This window comes from Strongylocentrotus purpuratus, unplaced genomic scaffold (genome assembly GCF_000002235.5).
Source record: "Strongylocentrotus purpuratus isolate Spur 01 unplaced genomic scaffold, Spur_5.0 spur5_scaffold_13, whole genome shotgun sequence".
Taxonomy (NCBI): domain Eukaryota; kingdom Metazoa; phylum Echinodermata; class Echinoidea; order Camarodonta; family Strongylocentrotidae; genus Strongylocentrotus; species Strongylocentrotus purpuratus.
The window spans coordinates 35,322,617-35,340,614 of NW_022145598.1; the positions used below are offsets into that span (position 1 = coordinate 35,322,617).

Genomic DNA, 17,998 nt, shown 5'->3' on the forward strand with positions numbered 1-17,998 from the left:
TTAAGTCGAGTGCTAGCTCTTATTACCATGATTGCGTAGTCTATTTTGCCGTGATAAGGATCATGAATTGCAACTTGGAATGTAATCATCCATGCAATTTAAAATACACCGCTCCCTCGATGTCCCTCGCTCGGTAGATTGAGAGATTTAGGATTAATGTACCTCCTTATTGTGACAAATGCGATAGAGTAGCCTAGCTCCTTTTCCAAATTACCCTGTATATAATGATAGTATCTTTAGATTGGTTTGAATGTTTTGATGTTTTTCGAAGATATCGCATTTCAAGGGCTAGACTTACTAGATAAAATCTAAAGATTTATACTAGCCGATATTCATCCATAAAGCGTGAATCAAGCAAACTCGTTGAAACTTAATTTGGGTGAGAGTAGGATTCACTCATTTGTATGACAAGAACATCTAAAGAAAGCAAGGATTTTTGCACATACTCTTTTGGATATTTATTTCATATACATTTCTTAAATCAATAAATCTATTTTGATATCGCACTTTCCGTTGATTATTGTGACGCATCTAACACCCTCCTTTGTTTACACTTAATTCGAGCTTGAACTCGAAACCATTCGAAATTGAAGGACAACTATAGTGCGACCTGTTTCGTTGCTTTCGCTCCTTGCACAAGAAAGAGAGTCCTGTTCACGTTATTTATTACCAACTTCTTCAGCTGACAATCTTATTGAGGTTTGCACATAACCTCTGTCTTTCGTTATAAATAAAAAATGATACCGAAGGGAATTTTCTCTCTACGTTGTGAACGTTGAAAGATACAGTTTGTTTTATTACACTCAATCATGCAGCTGTTTTACCTATGATCGGTGTAGTAAAAATATCACTTGTACTATCATGATCTAGCATATAATTCATTCTAAATGTGATGTAAGTGAAAATGTGATTAGAGATATGGGTATGAAACATTGCGAAAGGCGTGGAATATGACTGTTCTTATTATACGTCAACATTTAATGCTTTCCAGCTTGTAGACCATTTAAAAGCGCAAAATCCATATGAGTCATTAGTCTGTTCATTTCTCCATTCTTTGTCTTATTTCTATCTTTTCGGTGGAAGACTGTTCATCCCCTTTATCCTTACCAACTTTTAATTATATCCCTGTCCTTTTGGTTTTTTTAAGTAGCAATTTGATCTTCTTTACAATTACAGCTTTCACCAATACACCAGAGTGATCCGCACTGCTCACACCTCTTCACTTTAACTCCCCCCACTTCTGAAATCTCACCAACCATTTTATTTTGGCACCTCTCTATTTTCAGACCCGACGAAGTACCTTCGATGCTAATTTCCTCTTCTTAAAATAGAATCTGTTTGGGCGTCTAGCATTATCTCTGTTATTCAAGCCTCTATTTTCCCTCCTAATCACGCCTTAATGTATTATACTCAACGTAATTTCCAGAATGTAACCCATACTATTCGGTATCGTCTATTTTTAAACTAGGACTGCATTTAGGAATTAAAAACGTTCGACTCGGTGAATCGTCTATTTTCACATGAGGACCGATTTCTCGGATTTAGCCTTACCTATACTATTCGGAAATCATCCATTTTCACATGAGGACTGATTTCTTGAATTGAGACGTCATTTCCTTTCTTCATCGCACGTACTTTCTTCTCGACAACTGGGTCGAGAATACTGGCAATCAGAGAGGCAAGTACCATTGAGGAAATTTCGGTGAGAAATGCGTTCCGGATGAGCACAACTAGAGTCCTCATTTGCAATAAAGAGAAAGCAATAGACAACAGCGAACAATTTGCATTAGCATTTTAGTACTTCCCTAGCTGACTTGTGCTGTTCCCATTGGTGTCTAATATCATGTCCTATCTCTATACTTAAACTTCCTTTGCCCATCACGAGGCGTCATTATGGTGACGTAGAACGGCTTCAGCAACTGTTAGAAGTTCGACGCCGTATGTGAAAGTGGCATGATAGTGATACACAAAAGTAAATGCAAGAATGAAGTACAAATTACACCCACAAGATAATTCCCACATTATTTAAAACCAGGAAAACTTTCCACAATGCCAAAATGGAAACAATCACACCTCATAAGTAGAAGAAAAATCAACAACATCGTCATGTCTTTAGATAATAATGACGAGCATGGGACTTTGAACGAGCAGGGCATATAACTTACCCAAAGTTGATAAGTGAATAACCGTCAAAATGGCCGAGTTCTTAAGTATTTCGGTATGGTGATGAGACAAGTGAGTAAGTTGTTATGGATTCCTACTTCCATAACAATCCACCTGTCTGTCGCCAAGGCACACAAGTCATGAAAAGGGTGATGTGTCTGCACGTAAACAACTCAAATTTCTTTATTTACTACTTATGGATAATAAAAGCAATTGAGAGATTGAATGTTACATGTTGATAACACTGATAGACATGGCAGCATTTTCCATTGACTCAACGCAATGTTTCCACTATTCATTAATTTTGCATTCACTTTGTCGGCGATGCCACTCTCGTATGGCACATCGGAGATTACTGACGCAGCCCGCTTCAGTAATTGACGCCCTACGCGCAACGGGCATAATTATGTTTTTTCACAGTGTTGCGTCAAATTTTTAAGTTCCTGGTGCACACGAGGTGTTAATCAGAATGCGGTAATCCCTGCGCTGATGAGGCAATTGTACAACGGAAAAGTGATTCAAAGCAATGATTTGGACTGTTTATTTTGCATTCCCCTTTGAACGATAATGCGTCAATGACCAAAACGGTTTAAGACGTAGTTCTACGTCAGCAAACGACGCCTCGTGTGCTGCTGGTATAATGTGAAGGATTATATAACAGTCGCACCGGAATTTGCTTAGGGAGTTGCATGATGCGGTTTGGTTGATAATGACGTCACCCAGGAGTTGTTTGTGAGGGAGATTGTCTACTATACCGTGTGAGTCAAAAAAAAGTTTACACCAAGAAAATTGCTAATTATTTTAAAGGTGAAATTCAAAGAAAATCACAAATATGTCAACTAATGTATGACTAGAAACTGGTAAGCTTACAGATGGCCATCGTACAAGTTTGAGGTCAGCTATATATCGGGTGATTTATAAAAATAAAAATACAACCAACTCCATAGCAGCTGGGATATACGAGAGATTCGCCAGAAAAATAACGATGTTTTAATGACGTCACAACAGGGACCAATACTGCCCAAGCAGACGACATCCCATAAAGAATGAACATAATTGCAAAGCTATTATTTGTCAAACTATAATGAGTTTAGTGTATATAAATGTAATGGCATGTCAAACCATTTAAAAAGGGATATGACCCGATTCTGATAACTAAACTCTTTTGCTAGCTTGTAAATACAGGATAGGGGTTAATTAACAATCAAATAAACCAGACTTTCAAATTGAAAAGCCCCCGGATTGATATTAAGGACGGCATTTGTTCCCTCTTGAAACGCCGAACATACCGCGGCGTGTGCAGCTGACACTATGAATATGACAGACAAAGAAAGCGGACAAAATATACAAGCAGTTCCTCAGGTAAACAAAGGAACATCCCTTCACTGCTATTATGTAAAATGGTGAATGTGCATGTGACACCTGTTCTCCACATGTTTACACAATAGCAGTGAATGGATGTTCCTGTGTCTACCTGAGGAACTGTATATTTTGTCCGCTTTCTTTGTCTGTCATGTTCATAGTGTGAATATACAATGGCGTCTTATTTTGTTTACAAGCGACAGATTCCTTTATTTTTGTATCGCTGCATTTGTCATTAAAATAAAACCATGCGCGGGGTTTAGAGTGAGGCAATAGATTATACATTTAGCCTGACGGTAGTGAAGTAAGAGAAAGAACTCAAGAGAAAATGAAAACACAGGCACTGAAAATGTGTGAGATGTCATGGGACATCGTCTGCTTGTGCAAATCATGTCCCTGCTGTGATCTCACACTTGTCAGCAGCGTTCGGAGAGCTATTCAGGTGCTATGCCGGAGCTGTATTTAAGCGTTTTGTAATTTATAATAATCATTGCTTCGAATGTTTCCAAGCATTGAATTTTGATAACCTTGCCGAATCAAAGTTTCAACTTTTCAATAATGAAAATATATCTAGATTTAAAATCAATGAATATCTACTTTAAAGATCATCTATGAACAGTAAATTATTATACATCTTATGAAAGAGTGTTTTATCCCAAATCAGTTGGTACAATCTTTGTGTGGTATGTGTTCACGCTTGGATGTACAGGAGGCATTGTTTGCGAGAGTACTAAAATCGACTTGCGCCAAAGTAATGCCTACAGCATGTATTATGTTGGGATTAGCGGAGTGAGAGAATGAATTGAATGTATCAAATGAAATGCATATGCTTTTTGCAGAGGCAAAGTCACACACGCACACACACACGCGCACAAATGTTCGTTGATATTTGATGTTCGATATTTGATATGTGTGGCATGATTAATTTTGTTAGGGATGTTATTTGGATCTGCAAAAACCGATTTAATACCCAAATCCAAATTGTTTTATTTAAACATCACATAGGCGACTTTGGCGCAAGTTGATTTTTGCACTCTTGCAAACAATACCTCCTGTTCATCCAAGCGTGAACACATACCACACAAAAATGATACCAAATGATTTGGGATAAAACACTCTTTCATAAGATGTATAATAATTTCCTGAGTGAATAAGGGATGCGGCATGCTAGTGAGATTAGGGACTTTTAGATTGAGCGGACGAGAACACGACGAACGCCGACTGATCATGCGTGTCAACGTACTTGACTGCCAATGTTGACTACAATTAGAAATCTTTTAGATTGCACTCGATATACATGCATGCAGGAAGTAACACTATGAACATCACGGACAAAGAAAACGGACAAAATATACAGTTCCTCAGGTAGACAAAGGAACATCCCTTCACTACTATTATGTAAAAATGTGTAGAACAGGTGAATATGCACGTGACACATGTTCTACACATTTTTACATAATAGTAGGGAAGGGATGTTCCTTTGTCGACCTGAGGAACTGTATATTTTATGCGCACGCGGCATACTAGTACCTTGAGCATGTAAAGGCGCTATATAAAAACCAATATGTATGTGTATGTAGTAGATTTAGGAAAATCAAGGTTGACGCATTCTCGAACGCCGACTGAGGCGATGTAACGCATGCGCAGTGCCTTAAAATGACGTCACACGTTGCAGTCAAAGCTGTTGACGTGCAAATCTAAAAGTCCCTATTAAAGGGAGTTGGTCGTCAGTTTCCCTGTTGGTTGGTTTGGTTGATTATTGTGTTACCTGACTGCTAAGAAAGCATATATAGATTGTAAGTAAACAAACTAGGGGACCGATGGCTTTAATTCCTCTCCGAGTGACTTGGTACTGGTAATGAAAAATAATGCCTGATCAAAGGGCACGAGTGCATTGACTTGGTTTGGAACCCGGCACCCCATGGTTAGGAAACCACTACTCTACCACTGAGCCCGGCACTGAGCCATCGCGCCTGAATCATTCCTTTAAAAACCTGTGTTGTGTCTATATTCTTCACAGAGTTCTGAGAATATCATCTCAAATTGAACATGGTCACAAAAGAGAAATCAAGATAGTGATATCAATATTGTATCATATGTGTCGGAGACGCTCTGGCGTTTTATCAGGTTTATTAACACTTGTTTTATCCACATTACTGTTTTTAACATGAAAATTGTAAATACGTGGAATAAGTGCGGAAAACCTGTTGGAATTGGTGCTTTAATTCAATTAGTGTTGTTCAAACGAATAATTCGATCACATCACACCGCGATGATCAAATTAAGAAATTGATACACACAAAATTTCAATTAATTTCGAATGTCCTGAATAATGTTGCGTTCACTTCTTGTAATTCAAATAATTGCTATGGAAGGGATATATGATTTATTGCTCGCTGTGACTATCAAGTAACGCCTATATTGCACGAATATCTTCTATTCTTCTCGAAATTACCCTGCCGATATTCGCATTGGCGAAAATCAGACGATAATGTTTTTCAGATCTGAAGTTTGATTTTCTAAGAAAGTTTATACGGTTGTTAACTAAGCAGGGTGTCAGATATTGACGGGAAAATAATCAAGTAAAAAATGCGTTCGGATTTTTAAAGGAATGTAGAACACCGTAAGTAAGATCGAATAAGTAAAAAACAAAACACAAAGCAAAACATAATACTCTAAAAATGGCCGAACTTTGGATTAAAAACAAAGATTTATACATTCATGGAAACGTGACATTGATGATTCTTGTACTAAAAGAAAGAATAGGAAATGGTAGAAAAGGAAAATATCTAAAGAGGGGGGAGGGGGGGGGGGGGGGGGTGTGCAGCTGCTCACGACCTGTGGTAAGAGAGAGGCAAGGGAGGGGAGAGGCTAATGGTGTATTGGATGACGTCTTGGGCTTTTGGAGAGCGGCATTGCGGGAGGATAATGTATCAGGGTAATTTAAATCTGCTCATTCTTGATTACTTCTTTCACATTGGGCGTAACCTAAAGCCGTAATGTGCTACGGGAGAACGCAGACGAAATGAGGTGAACGTAGGGTGAATGACTGGGAGGACGAATAATCTAATCTGATGGGAAGACAGGAAAGGGGGACAGACGGACAGTCATGGCCCGAAACTAACACACACAATCGACAACAACAGGAACAATAACAAGAACAACAAGAACAACAACTAAAGAGAATAAACAATGATCAAACAAACACCAATTAAAAAAGGTAGGAAACGTTCTTTACAAGAGAAATGTTCAAAGGCGGCATCAGAAAGGATAGAAGGGGTGTGAGAGGGGCAGGCAGAGATATAGAATGACTGAGGAGGAGGTGGAGGAGGAGGAGGAGGATAGAGAAGACAACCAGGAACATCGGGTGAAGGAATGGCAGAACGATCGATACAAATTGATGGTAAGACAGGAGAGGGGGACATACAGGCAGACAAACGGAGAGAAGGAGACACCAACCAACCGACAAATAAGAACAAACAAGGACAAACACATAAGCAGAAAACAAAAGTAGCAAACGTTTTCTACAAGAGAAATGTGGAAGTCGGCATCAGGAAGGGTAAAAGGAGTATGAGATGGCGATACAGAGATAGATAAGGACTGAGGAAGAAAAAATGGAAGGAAAGAGAGGGAAAAAAATGAAGGGGGAGAAGGGGAAAAATAAGCTGTCAGAGAATGGGACATAAAGTAAAAAATGGGAGAGAATAGGGGGGCAGTATGAGGGGAGAAGAGAAAGAGAACCAATAGGAGGAGAGAGCATGAAGGATTACCAAAAGTATGTCTGATAACTTGCAAACGAGAGAGGAAGAATGAGAGTGGCGAGAGAAAAAAAAAAGCATTAGAGAGGGGGGAAACAGAACAGTAGGATAGGCTAAAGAGAGAGATAGAGAGAGGGGAAGGGATATGCATAACAAAAAAAATGAGACAGAAATATTTTTTGTTTTTAAATGAGAGGAAAGTGTAACGAACGGAAGATAACGGGTGTATCAATTTTGTCTGCAACTCTGCCTCAGGGGATATAACGGAAATACATTCTCATCTTAAGGAATTTCAAGAAGTTATTTAGAAATACGATACTAGCTTAACATGATATAGACGTATTTAGAGGATACGAGTGCGAAATAATTGGGATTAGATTACTGTAAAGAGCTTTGATGAAACAAAAAGGAATAACACTTCCAGGGGAAGGGGAGAGGAGTGATACAATATGTGTACTAATCTCCAAAATCCAAGAACTTAAGATTCTATGCATGAAAATGAGGCGCCACGTAATATTTTATTGCTAGCCACCTAGCACTGCCGATAGCTTACTTTTACCTCAGTATTTACCTTTTTTGAAGTCTTATCCCGTCCTTTTGTCTTCTCCTTTCTATCCCCTCTCTCTCTGGGTGCGTTTATTAACTCTTTCCTAGCCTATAATCAGCGTTTTCAAACGTGATTTAGGCAAATTTGCTAGTTGATTAACGCAAGTACGTTTTGATACGGCTTTAGAAAACGCCGAAAAAGGTGCGTTTTGATACGCGTTTGAGCCAGAATTACGTTTCTGAGAGATGATAAACGCAAAGTTGTTATGAAACGCGTATATATTCCGGACCTTCCCAGCTAGTTTCGGGTTCGGAGAAATAGCACGCGCCATGCACTTTGTTGTGTTGTACAAGCATGCCTACGTACCTCCGAGCAATTATCTGCTTCCCGGGGTCAAAGGGCGCTACCCAGAGACAAGGCCTTCATTTCGAATCGTGACGAGTTGATAAACGCGACATCCCGTAAATCACGTTCGTATACGTGTTTCTTTAAACGCGTATAGAAACGCTATTTCTGAGAAGCAAAAGTTGATAAACGCACCCTCTGTTACTCTCTGTGATTTTCCATCATTCTTTCTTGCTTGTACAACACGTTTATAACTTTGTGTAAATCTTAATTTCATCCTACTTCGTTGCATTTCCTTTGGATGATTTGAAGTAACATTTCTATTTCACCAGAGATAATATGACAGCCATTTGCAAAACCACATGACCAGTTCCTCTTCGGATTATTTCGCCAGATATATCCTTGACTTTTCAACGAATAGTCCAAAATATGAAGTTCTCATCTTAATTCTATGAAATTATATTCCAAAGTTATTCAGAAAGCAAAATCACAGAACAATGAATGTTGTTTTACTTTTTTTTCTTGTGAGATTTAAGCGTGGAATAACTCTTGAGTACAGGGCAGTTCTATAAACAAGTGCATCCGTTAGATTTTGGTTAAACTCGTCGGCCTGGCCACCGCTCTTTACCGCTGGCTGATGTTACCGAATATTGATCGCTATGACAGTGACGCATTACCAAAAACCACACCCTGAGGGCGCGGCACTGTAAGAGCAGCTTTGGTAGACAGTATGCTTTTCACAATTTCACTTCCTCTTTTTTAATACATTTACAAATTGTGTCTCCTTTTATTTCTCTCATTTTTAACTTCCTTCATTTTTGGCACTTTAAGCAATGGTTGGAAAAATATTTCTTCATTTAGTAGACTAGTCTTCTAAATATACGTCTCTCCAACTGTTCAATGTGGACTGACTTATAAGGAGATGTAATGTAGTTGCACCTCTTTAATTCTCGTTAACCCTTGAACTATTCTAACTGGGTGGTTCCTGTATTAAACTTATAAGAAACATGGAAATCAGTAGGCAATGGGTTTACCGATGGTTCGTGTATTGATCGTCATGACATTGACGACACATTACCAAAAGACACACCCTTGGGGCGCGGCACTGTAAGAGCAGATTGGTAGGCACGCATGTTCAAAAGACAAGTCTGCCTTTGTGGACACTCAACACTTTCCCTTCCTCTTCCCCTTTCAAGAAGGAAGATGTTTCTTCTATCTCCCTATTTCAGGAAAAGTTGTCTTAAACAGAGATGTGGGAGGGATACCAATTTTAGCAATATATGGAGGGAACATGGAATATGCTCATAGGAACCAGAGAAAATGTCCTTTGGCAAGACATTAATCCATTTGCTACTCTCCGCGTAGGTGTAGTAAAAGGGTTCTGGTAAAAAGTTATTACTTGAATGCTTTACACGCCTTAGGTTAGCTGGGTTACAGCCACGGTGATAATAGTACTTTGTAGGCGCCTTGAGCGACCATGGCTGGGATGGATAGAACGCAATATACATGTAACTTTTTGTATTATTCAAATATATAAAATATTATTTTTCAAAGGATGGCAATTTTCACAGTGGCGCTAAAGGTATTTTAGACTGTATCGTAAAACATCACTCTACTGTGTGAACATTCCCTTTAACCATTTATTTATTTATTTATTTCTGATATTTAGGCAGGGTGACTCATTAATATCACCAATAATGGTGGTCTTCCATGAGGCCATGTTAAACATAATGAAGTACATTATAGTTTAACAAATATACATATAATAATAATAATAATAATAATAATAATAATAATAATAATAATAATAATAATAATAATAACAAAATCTTGAACATAAATTTGTTACGGCGATAAAGAATAAGTAAGAACATGTATAAACATATAAACAAAGTATATTGTATTCTCGTAATAAAAGAATGGTTCGTTTGTTTTGTTTTGCTTTGCTTTTTCGTTCAAGAAAACGTTGTTGCATAAGGGGGGGGGGGGTAGGGTCATTTTGTAAGTTCATAAGAGGTTGTATTCAAATATCAGACGGGAAATCCCCTCTGAAAACCTGAATAAAACATTGTAATCCTTTCTGAAAAACAACATCCTAGCAAAGCCTGGATAAAAAAAACATATCGCCGACATACTAGTAGACATGATGGAGACCACAAAGTCACGCCTGTGCTTTTGTATAAGGAATTTGCATACAGTTTCTCTTTGTGGGTGTGCAACACCATGCTGTAGGTCAACTTGCGGTTCATATATGATGTCTTCTGGCATTCTTAGAAGTTCATTTTCTTCCAGTCCACCCGTTTTTGGAATATCTTAAAGGTAGCCCACATGCAAGTTTGCTTGTTTCAAGATGTTAACACCATGACCACGCACAACATTGTCGGAGTGGCTCATCCTTTTAATGCCCAGCTATCTAACAAATCTTCCAGTATCAACGATTTTATTAACTTACATACTCTTTACGTCCATATTCGGTATTATACTAAAGTAATACTTGACGCTATGACTATTTAAGTTATTGTACATCTACATGTAAGTATGTTGCCATTGAACAGCGAAGTTGTGTTTCACTCTTGCCAAGAAAGAGAAATAATAAGCAAATTCGATGTGTAAATGCATCATGATCTTAGACTGTACTTTCATTTGTTTTCAAAAGTTTTCATAGTGCAATGTAATATTCTCCCAAGAGGTTTTTACCCAATGTTCATTCGGAGTTTGTTATTTTTTCTCGAAAGACGTACGTATTCACTCTGTTTTTCCTTAATTTTAAGAATGCTGCCATAGGCGTAGCGTGGGTTAATTGTAGCCATTGAAAGTGGCAGTGGTCTTGCTCGGTAAAAGCGAGAAAAGAAGACCAGCGAGAGAAGGGGTGGTGTACGTGGGAGGGGCAGTATCATCTTGATTGTTATTGTTGCCATTTTCTTCTTCCTTTCTTTTTACTTTCTGTATTCGATTAAAAGTATAGCTACGACATCGACGCAGGCTCTAATGAAAACAGACGAACGAGAGACTGTTGTAGCTAATCACAATGATTAAGGAGAGATTTGAGAGTAGAATAAAATGTAACAATTTATATATGGGTAATCCCATTATCTTTATCCCAATGTGAAAGATCATTTTAGTACAGGCGTTCTATGAAAAATAACTCTTGAAAAACTGTCATATTAATAAGAATTGCTGAATATTTACATCGTCGGAAGTCGGAACACGTTCCTGCCTATATGCTTGTGTAGAACCATGTGCGCATTTCCGCAGTGCTTTCCATTGTTGTGTTCTCCAAAAATTTATCAATTTTTATCATATATACATTTAGCCTTCTTTAATACAGCGATTTCACACTTATTCTACCGTATATATGCAGCTTTTTATAATAACGTGGCCAGTACCTGTCCTGCTTTGTAACACATGTCAGGATCAACTTCCTTTCAAAGTTATTATGATATCAAGAATGCTACTACGGTGTATTATGTTCCAATTGATGCAAGGCCCAGTTGATGAGTGGGTGGCATTGCTTATCAAACAGACACGAAGGTAAAGAAACCTTGATCATCAAATAGCCCCTCCTCCACATCTGAATGAGGCAACTGATCCAGCCCCTTGAGGCTTCGGGAACACGGCACATAAGCACAATAGTCTGGGTGAACACGTGTGTTGGGCCTCTGAAATCATATCTATGACACTGTGATCGAACATCGATGCGGTCGGTGACGACATCAAGTGCCTACCTCGGAAATCCCCCGCAACAAGGGGGCACGGTTACACCAGTATTGATTACTGCTTAGACTGGGAAGAAATTGTCTTCTTGATAAACCAAATCAAGTAATCATCAGCGGTTGTGCTTCGCATGCTCCTGCGACAATTGCTCCGCGTCAAGTTCTTACACTATTAACGTCATCCCTGACCAAACACCGTACCTAACCCTAACCCTATACCTAATCTAAAATCCAATCGCAGCGGAAGCATGTTATAAAAAGTTAATCGTCCAAGGCCACATTGATTCGGTTAAAGCAAAGGTACATTACTCATCACACATGTAGATAATATGCATTATTCTAATTGAAATTATTACCAAATAACTACATACTTGTATACATGTATAACTATAACACACAACCTTATACAAATAAGATCGTGTTGACTACATGGTATAAGGCGCCCCTAATACCATGTACATCCATTATGCATAAATCACACGTTCACGGAATCCTTGCAAATCTCACTCTGCGCATGTCCCTTTCCAGTTCCTTGACTCGTTGCGGAACTCAGACATGTTCATTTAGTCATGCTGTTCGGGGTGTTGCGAATGTGAAAAAGTGAGAAAAAAAAACAACTTAAGAAATACCAATATCAGTCACCGTTTTCGCTCCATTACGGAATATTATACTCTTGCAATGAATATTGTTACAGTATGTCGGCAGACTATGATTCAAATATTTTCAGAATTATGGTGAAAATCCGAAAAGCTGGAAATAAGCAAATATGCAAAATTAAATGTTTAGGATTTGTTTATTTATTTGCAATGAAAAGGTCTCACTGATTTCGTGCGAATCAGTGACGGTTCCTTAGAAGAGAAATGGTTTGCTATTTGTGTAATAAGTGAATTGTAATTTGAATGTTTTTTCGTTACAAACTTAGATCTCGAAAGGCCTTTGGATCTCTGACCTATGCCAAAATACAACATGGATGGCGAAAGTAAAGTAATCAACACCTTCGACTTTTATAGAGAGGATTACGATATTTGTTTAAGAAGGCTTGATCAATAATGTAGTTTTAAAGAATTTGGCCTTTCGACTACCGTTGATCAAACTTGGACTTTGCACAATCCTTTTAAAGGGATTGGGTATCTTTGCCTCAGATTCTAAACAAAATCATGGATTTAGCTTACGCTGCAATCATAATTATAAAAACCTTTAGGTAAGTCAGGAATCCCATGACTTTTACAAGCCGATTGCCTGTCTGATTATCAAGACATTTATGATTGAAATTAGAACCCCCCCCCGTTTTCCCAACCTTTTTTTAACACTACAGTCTATTAGATGGGGAAAATAAGTATGGTAAAACCGGTCACTCAAAGATTTTGTTGTAAATATTTTTTTTAGGCACTTCATGATCATTTTTGAAACGCATTTTTTGTAGGGCTTCAATATTACACCATAACACAGACACTGATAGCAGGTAGGCATATGCATCTCAGATTTATAAAACTTGAAACATTGTTAAACGATGCCTTTAACAAGTGCCGATGACATGCACTCGTTTGGTTGAAACAATTTCATTAAGTGCTACATCTATCAAAGTCAACCCGACGTCATAATGTTTTATCCCCATCGATAACGTGTTAATCCACGCATGCGCATGAATATCAGGCAACGTAAATTGGTCTTAACTGACTCGGCAAGGCGCCAAAGCAAAGTTATTGCAGCCTAAGAGATTTATGACCGAGTCATTTATAAGTAAAGCCTTCCAGCCAGACCGTCATGTTTGATGGAGAATAATTGCATTTTGGAGTCCATCGTTATTGAATATGTCACTATTTGTGATAAAGTAAGTGTAGTTTTACAGCTTTGCGTGACTCTCTGGGACACAGGGTTCATAATGCAAAACAAATGAACTGCATTGACACATGAGGGATACAACATAATATGAACTTATCCCCTGTTCATTCCATTTAGTATGTTCAGCATTCTGGGGGAGGGGGTCAGGGGATTACTCATAATGATAACATTCTGGGTTTATATACAGCGCTTTTAAACACATCGACGATGTCTCAGATCACTATACTTATCACCCACTTTTAACAAATCAAGAAAAATGTCCCTTCAACGACTAACGCCTCTTCTAGTAAGTACATAACATGGCTCTCTTGTCAAAGAACGTTTTCCCTCGGCAGGTAAAATTGAACTTTTTTGTATGTTATGAATCTACGTAATATTTCTTCTTTACAAAACCCTTACCCTAAACCCTAACATAGAAATTGTCGTTCAAAGTAATTAATTAGTGCCCTTCCTGCATGTCGTGAGGAAAACAAATACCTCAAACCAAGGGTTGAGGGTTCGAATCCTAGCCCGGCGCTAATGTCCTTTGGAGACATTAATCAGCACCTGCCACTCTCCACAAACGTGGGTACGGATACCATGCAACTGATAGGGTAATAATGATTGTAGGGCCCTCAGGAAGAATAACACTGAAGCTGATGATGATTCCGTGCATGGGTAAACAAATTTATTTGTATCATCTGATACCTACATGTAACTAGTTAGGTTTGACATTTTTGGGGAAAATAACTTTATTAGACATTGTTTGATGATTTTACTCTAAAAGAAATTCCACATTTGATGAATTCACATTGAAAAAAGTCAATTTTAGTTATTTCAATTGAATAATTATGTCCAGACCTGCAGAAATAGATGTATTATATTTAAGATACTTTACAAATTTGACGGCGAGGCAGAACATTTCCTCATGGTTCATGACCGTTCATTTACTCATTTACTCAAGACATGAACCCGAAGATGTCTTCTTAAAAGGTTGAAGTTACTTTGAAGGAAACCAACCTTATACAACGAACCCATAATCAGGAAGACTTAGTCCAAATATAGAGGTATCCTTGAATTTGAATTTGAATTTACAATTATATCGAACTTGTATAAATCAAGCGCAAAAAACCAAGTGCTTTTTATTATACTAAGAATTTTAAATGCGTATCTTCGAAAGGTTTTCCGCTTGAAGGTTCCTAAAACATCTGCCTATTTTATAAGGTTCTAAGCATTTCCTCTTGCAAAGTATTGAAACATGTGTTAACACCGCAGGCTTCTACCAGAATGAGTAGCTTGATGTGTACTAGAGGCGATGGGAGAAAAGAGTTACGCATTGATACACGAAACACGGCAGTGGAAACGAGATGTAATGTTCATCGCCGTCTCTAATGAATCTCACTTCCCTTTTTTCAGGCTCAGAGGAAAGAACCAGTCCAATTTACATACCTCTAATCGATGGGGTGCGGGAAAGGGGGCATCTGCGACCCGTCATCGGTACAGGAGCTCCAGGAGATCCTCTTTATTTAAGCATCAGAGAATTTGACATCTTACACCCGCACGTGTGTTCTCTTGAAAACGTTGGAAAACAAGAGAAAGTCGTCTTGCAAAGTAAAACAAATTCGAACTGATTTTGTTTGACAATAAGGAGAGCCTTTTGGCAAAACAGAAAAATCGATAGGCTGGCCTTGAGAGACCCACATTAGGTTTTGCTTGTGAAGCAATTTCCTATAATTGTGACAGCACGGATTATGCGTTACACTTTACGTGTACTTGTGCTTAAGCCACCCTCTTTCTCCTGAACAACTGTTATTTGGACGTCGTGTATGATGCATTAACCTACTACCGGACAGTTAACGCTATTTCGTGATACTACAGAAAAGCTTTTCAAGGAAATATGTGACAGAATTGGTGGCATACAAATAAAATGACAATTAATGAAGTCCACTAACTTTGAAGCGGTAAATGTGCGGGCATTCAGCAAAGATCGTCAAAACAATGGAACCATTCAAAAGGCTAAAATCATTTTCTTAATACCGGACACTTATTTGTCAATGAACTTGAATCGAACACTGACATAAAATTTAAATATTTTTAACATTAGTTAGTTACAAATTGTAAAAACTACTAATTTGGAAACTAAATAGAATAATCAAAATTACAGTTTTTAGCGTCTCCCGTACATATTTGTGATCTCCTGTTTTTTCCATATAAAAAGTACACAACTGTAAACTCAGATATCGTGTTGGCGTAGTTTTTTTAATTTAGATTTTTTAATGAAAAGCGTTCTTTACATCTAGGTACAAAATCCACGTTTGTGTCACCAACAAGTAGCTTCAGGACACCAAATTTAGAGAGCAGAATCTCTTGTATATTCCGAGAGAGAGAGAGAGAGAGAGAGAGAGAGAGAGAGAGAGATTGAGGAAAAAGTAGAAAGGGACGGGATAAAGAGGGTGTGTGGGTGTGCGTGTGTTGATGCTCATGAGAGAGAGAGAGAGAGAGAGAGAGAGAGAGAGAGAGAGAGAGAGAATGAAGAAAGAAGAGAAAGGGACGTGATAGAGAGGGTGTGTGGGTGTGGGTGTGCGTGTGTTGATGCACATGAGAGAGAGAGAGAGAAAGAGAGAGATTGAGGAAAGAAGGAGAAAGGGGCGTAATGGAGAGGGTGTGTAAGTGTGGAAGTGCGTGTGTTGATGGCAGACTTGATGCGCACAATAGAGAGAAGGGGAGAGGGGCGGATAGAGGTGAAGAGATAAAACCCTTCTCTTGTTATATTTTGGTTTATTCCAAAGTGAACTTAATAATCACGAAGGCTCTGATTGAATCCGGTCACCACTGCAGTTTTGTAGCAGCTCACCATCAAGTGAAGTTATAGAATCATATATCATTGGAAAAGTAACGAAAATATGAATAATTTCATACAATAGATCTTTGGATGGAACAGATTCACCTTGATACATGTATACCCTTGTTTGAATTAAAGATGCGTGAAGTGTGAGTTTTGCCCACAGGATATACCACAAATCCACTCTTAGGAGCGTTCAAATTGATCGTTATGAATTCTGCCCTTGATTACCCCCCTTTTTTATCGTCTATTCTTCAACATTGTTTCATAATCTTAAGACATTAGACATTAATAAAACAGATTAATGGAATAGATAATTACCGATTAAGTTTTTTTTTTAAATAAATGATATAAATGAATTTCGAAAATGGTTTGTTCTGTGCTAAGTGGTTTGATGAGAGCTATTCAAGTAGGGTTAAATATTCATGATCAGTGCATTTGGCATAACAAAAAGGTTTACTGTCAGTTCATTTCCCCAAATAACATCATAAACAATCGATAAATAATTGTATTGATCTCAACTACTGAATCATTTTATAAGGGTTTTTTTGTCAGTTTTTCATTATCGGACTTAATCGGTGGAAATAAGTCTCCCATAACTCCAGCATTAGATCACTGGAACATGCTAACGATTCGAAAGATATTTATTTACAACTCCTATTTCAAACGGCTATCGCTTCTCGGCCTTTTTGCTAACATCATAAGGTAGTATCTGTTCTCTTCAACGCGACTCACCGAGTCGCTTGTATATTAAACTAATTTTTGTATCTAGGCTATGGAATAAGGGCTTGCTCCGTCCTAGCCACGGGTTGCAGTACCTCCGGGATCGGCCCACCCCTCAGGGGTAAAAAGTCAGAAACATCCTGCTCCTTTGCTCCTCGTTGTTGACCTTTCTCTTCGTTTGAACATTAATAAGTTATCTTAGTACCACGCTGCCATTTTCCCTCTCGCTCTATTTATCTTGCACACTCTCTGCTTTCTCCGGTACTATTTGAAATAATAGTTATTTGTCTCTCAAATATTAATGTACACGAGATGGAATGCGCAATTTAGGCTGTTGTGCCAGATTGTTGGAAAAAGGTAATGATGATTCACAAACAAACCACATTTTAGATAAGGTTTTTTTTTTTTAAAGTAATGTTCAAAATGAATAAATAATGAGACGATTGCATCGCCCTACATGGGACATTTGAAAATTGAAACCGTCATGAGAGAGACACATGTAAAGCGCAATATTGTAGCTTAGAATATAATTGCAATGTATATCTTCAATTTCAATATGTATTTGGTCTTCTCATTCTCTTCCAAGGTTGGGGGCAGTGCCCCCCCCCCCCACAAAAAAGGCGCCCTTGGGGATTAATCTCACTTAAATTACTACCGAGGCACAGTCTGGGGCAAATGTCTGGTACACTTACTATGTGCGCTCTAGGTATAATAGGTAGGCCTG

At 38.2% G+C, this 17,998-nt stretch overlaps 1 pseudogene; it reads left to right on the plus strand.

Moving 5' to 3' along the window:
- Positions 1 to 17,223: 17,223 nt before the first annotated feature.
- On the plus strand, positions 17,224 to 17,391 carry LOC115917778 (annotated as a pseudogene).
- Positions 17,392 to 17,998: the final 607 nt, after the last annotated feature.